The sequence below is a fragment of the Geospiza fortis genome, unplaced genomic scaffold, assembly GCF_000277835.1.
Source record: "Geospiza fortis unplaced genomic scaffold, GeoFor_1.0 scaffold281, whole genome shotgun sequence".
In the NCBI taxonomy this organism is placed as follows: Eukaryota; Metazoa; Chordata; class Aves; order Passeriformes; family Thraupidae; genus Geospiza; species Geospiza fortis.
The window spans coordinates 178538-184847 of NW_005054340.1; positions in this window are offsets into that span (position 1 = coordinate 178538).

The following is a 6310-nucleotide window of genomic DNA, read 5'->3' on the forward strand; positions in this document are numbered from 1 at the left end:
TAATTTGGACAATTTGAATTAGGACAATATGAGACAATAGAGACAAAGAGTTACGAATGTCCGGGTACCTTTTTCTGGGCAGCACGAGCCCGAAAAAGGACACACGTTAACAAAGGATTAACCCTTAAAAACAATACCTGTTGCATATTCATACAGTTCATACATGATGCATAAATTCCATTCAAATACAGGATTCTGTCAGGTCATCATCAACTTCTTCCTCTGAATCCTAACAGCACCTTCGAGGTGGGAAGAAGTTCGTTTCTTCTGATAAGAGGGCAATAAATTCTTTTTCTCTGAAAGATTTAGTTGTCCTGTGGCTGCTATCTCGCTGCAAGTCCTTTCTTTAAAAAAAAAGTATCCTACATAGCATAGTTTCTATTTTAACATTTTTTATAACCTAAAACTATATTTAACACAATACTTAAGAGAATTAATACAGCATTACTTTCTAACACAACACATATAATATTAATTTTAATATTTGCAAAAGTCCAATCATAAAATATGTATTTTTCACAGAACACGAGGAATGTGGTGCAAGATGACAGCAGGCCCTCCAACAGGCTCCTGCCACAGCATTGTGAGAGGATCCCCAAGCAGCAGGATATGCAGTGCAGAACCAGGATGGGTTTGTGCCCTCCTGGAGCACACGGGGGGGGGTTGCCAGTGTGGAAGGAGCTGCCTGGCTGCACAGGGATACCCCAGGGTCCTGCCCAGTACTTGGCCTTAATTCTGAGAGCATTTCGCTGGGGGGCTGAGGGAGCAATAGGGCTCAATCAGACTGTAAGGCAGGATGGGGAAAGAAGGACTAGCTTAAGGGATAGATTTCACATGATTGACATTTATGCTTGCCTGTTTGTTGTCTCTGAAAAGCACACGACTGGATGGAAGAGTGGGTCTATCAAGGCAGGGTGGGGGAGAGGCAGCATGACAGATGCAGCTGCCAGAGTGAACCTCTGTGCATCTGCTTTTCGTTAGCAGATTACAGCCCTTCCCTGCACAGTGAATTTGAGACTCAGCTGGGATTTTAGCCCTCTGAGAGATTTGGTGCCTCTAGCTACATTTGCCTGGGGATCTTTGACATCACATGATACAGAATACTTGTTGTGAAGACTCTTCCCAGCTGCACTTGCATTTTCATCCATGCTGTACTGAAGTACATTCACTAGCATTAGCACATTTTATCAAAAGAGTACTGAGAAAAGCTGTGCAAAACTGTTTTGACCATCTCCACTGGAAAAAAAGAACATTTATTCAAAATTATGAAAGCCAAGTTCAACAAAGTATCCAAGCAGATTTGTTTTAAGACTAAAGATTAAACAAAGAATTGATTTGGTTTGTTTATAAATTAAATTGATAAGAATTAGGGTAGATGTTTTGTTCAGCTAAACAACAACATTTTGAATTATTCAAAATTATCCTAGGGGCTTCTTTTCCTCTAAAAAACCCCAGTTCTTGTTATCATGGAACAATTATGGCTACAGACTTTCCAGGAACAAACTGACTGGATGGGAAAAAAAGATCATCAGCTTACAAAGGTTCATAGCACCACTTTTCCTTCCAGGCAAAATCACACTTAGGTTGGCTTTCCATCAAGCAAAGAGTGGGATTGTCACAGTCTTTCAGCTAAAACTCTTCCCCAGCTGTTGTTTCCAGTCTGTAGCACACCCTCTTCTCCTGCACCCAGCACCGTGCTGCTGCTGCCCAACAGCACTGTGACTTTGTCATCAAACATTAACAGGTGGTTAATAATGTAATTTTAACACTCTCGGTCTCATGGTCCCTTCTGAGAAGGAGAGAGGAAAGTGCACAGCTGCATTTCCCCAGGCAGGGATGCTGCCTCTCTGCAGCATCCTGTAGCAGGGGCACTTGAGTATGGTCCAGCACCTTTGCAGAGCTGCAATTCATGGCAAGTAGTGTGGTGCTTTTGTAGGTGCTCTTTCTGGACAACACTGATCTATGGAGAAAGTCTCTGTGGAAATCAGCCCCAAATATCCTCACAGTGCAGCAGTCCTATACTGCTGGACAAGCAGAAGGTACAACAGGGAATTGGTGCTTACATTAAGCCAAGATAAAAACCATACAGCTCTTCTGGAGAACTCCTTAAATGTACCACCTTGTGCCTTCCTTTAGATGGAATTTATATTGCTAGATACTCCAGCTGTTGGCACATCAGGAGCCACCTAGTTTAGGACCATACCACGGGGCACAAAGCTTAACCTAGGTTGAATGATCCCAAGCCAACAAAGTCACTTGGTACCTCCAAGAGTGCCAGGTTGAAACCACACTGAAATCACACTGCTCTTGAGGCCTAAATCTTCTTAATGGATGTGCAGGAGGAGTGGGAAGCTCCTCCTGAGCAGCAAACCCCTTCCCCACACAGGGAGGAGCATCCCATGGCTTATGTTAGATTTTTCCTCCACTACTAAAAAAACCTTGCAGACTTTCTGCAGCCAGATATTTATTTAGAAGTATACAGAATTTTTCTCTAACATGAAAGAAAGACATTTTATTAATATTTAGCATTACTTCTATTCCTTAGATTCAAAGCACTACTTAACAGTTTTATTGTGTTCACTGTTACCCCTAGAAACAAGGGAAAAATGTGAAAGCTCAATTTATTAATTTTTTAAAACGTGCTTTGGGTAAAGAGAAATAAAACAAGCTTTGTAACAGTTTTCTCAATCCTTACCACATTCAGCATGCACATTTCTGGATGGGAAAAGGGCCATGGAGCCAGGCAAAACAAGTTGTAGAATGAATAGAAACCTCATGGGACTACCCAAAAGCCAAAATGGGAGCAGCCTGGCTTGTAGGCCCAGACAGCCCATGCAGGCCTGGGAGATAGAAAAGACAGCTTCTGACCTCCAACTGTGGCAGATTTTTGCTGGTTCCAGCCCAACATGTTTGGAAAATTTACAGCAAGATCTGTGCGCCTTTGTGAAGGATATGGAATAAGCAGCCAGCACCTGGCAGACCACAGTCTCTCCTGCCAGTAGGGAATGACTGTCCTAGGACATATGGCATGCAGATCCCTAGGGCAGTTTAAACTGCGACTGCTTCTTTAACACTCACCCCTTGGCCTGCAGGAGCAGGGCATGTTGGACAGGAAGGTTGGGGGTCCCACCCTGGTGCTAAGATTGACTGTACTCACCTCAGAGCAGCTCTGGCACCTGCCACCTCTTCTCCCTTGCCCCTGGAGCTCGCATGTCAACCTCATTTTCTCCAGGGAAGGAGTTGTGATATCCAGGCTGGTAGCATTAGTGTCACTCTGCAAAAATGAGAGAGATTTGATGCAAATGAAGCACACTTGAATTTCAGATGCTTAAATTTCATTCGTTTTTGGTCACTGTTGGTTTTTGTCTCTTCTACTTTAGACTGCAGCAAAGATGCCACATTCAAAATCTGTAGCCTCGATTCAGCTGAACCAGCTTTTTTATCTACAGGGACATGAGGTGAGCTTCTTTAGAACATAAGAATCAATTTATAGAAGTATCATTTATGTCATAGGCATATTTTCCAAAATTGCCTTTACCAGACCCCTGACAAGAGTTTAATTTTCATCTTTTGCTGTCCAAGTTCTAATTTTGTTGCCCTCCGGCTCATCTGAAAGTGCCAGTGTGGGGCAGTACAGGTGTTGATGGCAACCAGAGGACTCAGAGAATACTCAGACCTCAATGCTTTCTCTGCTGGGGGAGTGCAGCTGATCTATTGCTTCAGCTATGTAGCACTCAGAGCCTGCTGCGACTCCTTAGCTCCTGATGTTTATTCCTTTGCAACTTAGTCCAGTTCACAATTACAGCCTGTGGTGCATTTTATGAACTGCAGTCCACCGGACAATTCCAAATTGATTTACAGGCAGCAACCCTAGCATCTATTAATGCCTTATTGATTCTTCTCTCTGTATCTCTCTGTGATCTCTCATGGATTCATCAGATTTAGATCAGTTTAATCAGGCTGGTATTATTCTCATCTTTAAACATAAAGCATGGTGTTCTCACTTGATGGAGCTGGGAGCTCACTGCTAAACAACCAGAAGTAAATCCAATGCCCTCTTGCACACTCAAGTTTTAACATGTATTTTGAAGCCTTCAGGGGTTTTTTTTAAGCCCTTCACAGTTTCTGCCCTGCAACCCTTGATTCTTTGCCTGCTCCCTTCTCTGCCCTTCCCTTGCTGTGAGCTTTCCAACAAGCTAATACCTGCCACCTGCTTGGAGCCAAGGTTTCTCCCTTGCCTTTTCCTCCTTGGTTGTTAATGGTCTGGTGGGCATCATTATTTATTTAATTAATTTTTCATTAACACCTGTTGTGATTAAACATAATCCCTGTGAAGAATGAAAGCCATTTCCATACTTTTTGTCACAAATACTGCTGAGAAGGAAACCGGCTAAACTAAACTGTGGCCACGACTGTGGAAAGTGGCAATTTCTGGCAGGTGACTCAGCCCCTGCTTGTTCTTAGCTGTGCCAGTGCCCTGCTTGCCACAGATGTGGAGATCCTTCCAGCACAGGGCTCCTTGTGTTCTTTGCCAGGAAGCACAGAAGAGGCTGTAATTTTCTTTTAAAAGCATGCTATTGATTTCTAATTGATGCCTGCTTGAAATGCCACGCAAGGGAGCTGAAACAGCACAGACCTTGCCACGCTCTCAGCACTTGCGCTACTTGGGAAGCTTTAGAGCAACACGGAAGTCCTGTGCCAACTGCATGTTTCAACTGGTGCTAAAGTTTCCCTTGCATTTATCATGTGGGCATGTCTTAAATGTACCTCATTTTGCACTGGTCTAGGGAACTTCATCTCCTCTCTTGGGGCCCCAGTGTATCCCTCAAGGTGAATCCTTGGCATGAGGCTGATGGTCAGTGTTTGGACACATGGATCAAACCACCTACTTTTGCTGTAACTGCAGGGTTGTGCAGCCTTAGAGGTCACTTCAAAAATGTGGTCTCTCATGTTCAGCACTGTTAGTGCAGTGAATAATGATAGCTGTCCCTGGATGCTGCCATTTCTTCATTTCTTCTCATACATGAAACAAATAATATTACTTTTACCTGAAGCAACATTTCAAAGGAGGAATTTATGCACAACAATTTCCTTGGAAACGAGTCAGCAGATGCAAGGACAGGCCAGGTGTTATAACAGGCTTAATATTCTGGGTGTGGATCTGCAAGTGCCGCCTACAAGCATTCTTCCTCTTCGAGGAGGATTAGCATAGGGGATTATGGAGAATCTTTGAAGAGATTGGCATATGCTCAAATGGTCACACACTGTAGCTTCCCAGGCTCATGGGGGCAGGGAGGAGAAAGCAAGTGCAGGGGAGAAACAGATCCTGCTCAGTAATTGCCAATGGGGAGAACACACGGTGGCTTTAGCTCTCACAGGGACTCATAATTCAAGATCAGCATATTTGCTGAGCTCATCGGTGATAGCATTTCAGCACAACTCCCAGTGTGTATCCCAATGTCATCACATTTGGAAGCTGAACTTCTCATCTGAGATAAAAAGCAGGAGTGCTGCTTGCTTGTGATCAGAAGTGGTCCTTCAGCACTTGTGAATGCCTCAATTACAATGTCAAATTCTGCCTTTTGGCCAGTTTTTCTCAACTCTGCACACACCCAAGTCATTACAGTTTTGCAGTTAAAGTACTGCACTCACCACAGACACTGCGGTTTCCACATCCTGCTGTTCCTTGGTGCAGGCTTCCTTCCATCCTGTTACTTCTTTACAGGCTTTCCCCCATTTCCTCCCCAGTCAGACCTGTGGTTTTGCAGGCATCCCCACCCATTATGTCAGAAGCTGCACAATCCCAGGTCTTTCTGACTCTGTTCACCGATACCCAAAACCTTCACTGAAAACCATTTTGCTTACCAGTGTGTCTGCAGATCTGACCCATCCTGCTGTCTGTCCCCAGGTCCCCAGCACATGCTTTGTCTGTCACAAGCTCAGCCTTGCAAGGCAAAGAGCAGCCTGGCTGCAGTGCAAAGGAAAAGCACCCACCCTCACCCACTTCTCCCGGCGCATCTTCCATCCCAGTGCACACAGCAGCCTGGCACATACTTCCCTGCAAGTGTGCATGAAGAATTAGGTTATTTTCTTTGAGCACTTGTTTATTCCACTTTCCAGACTTTCTGGCAGAGCTTTGCATGTGCTGTTCTCTGTGCCTGTCAAACTGCTGTGCAGTGAAGTGCCTTGCCTCAGATCTGTCTCTTGCCCACCAGAGCAGAAGCAGTATAGAAGCACTAATAGGACATATCTTACTTAGGAAGCAAACAGCTCCACTCCCATCAGTAAAAAGCTGTTAGCAAAGCCAAAG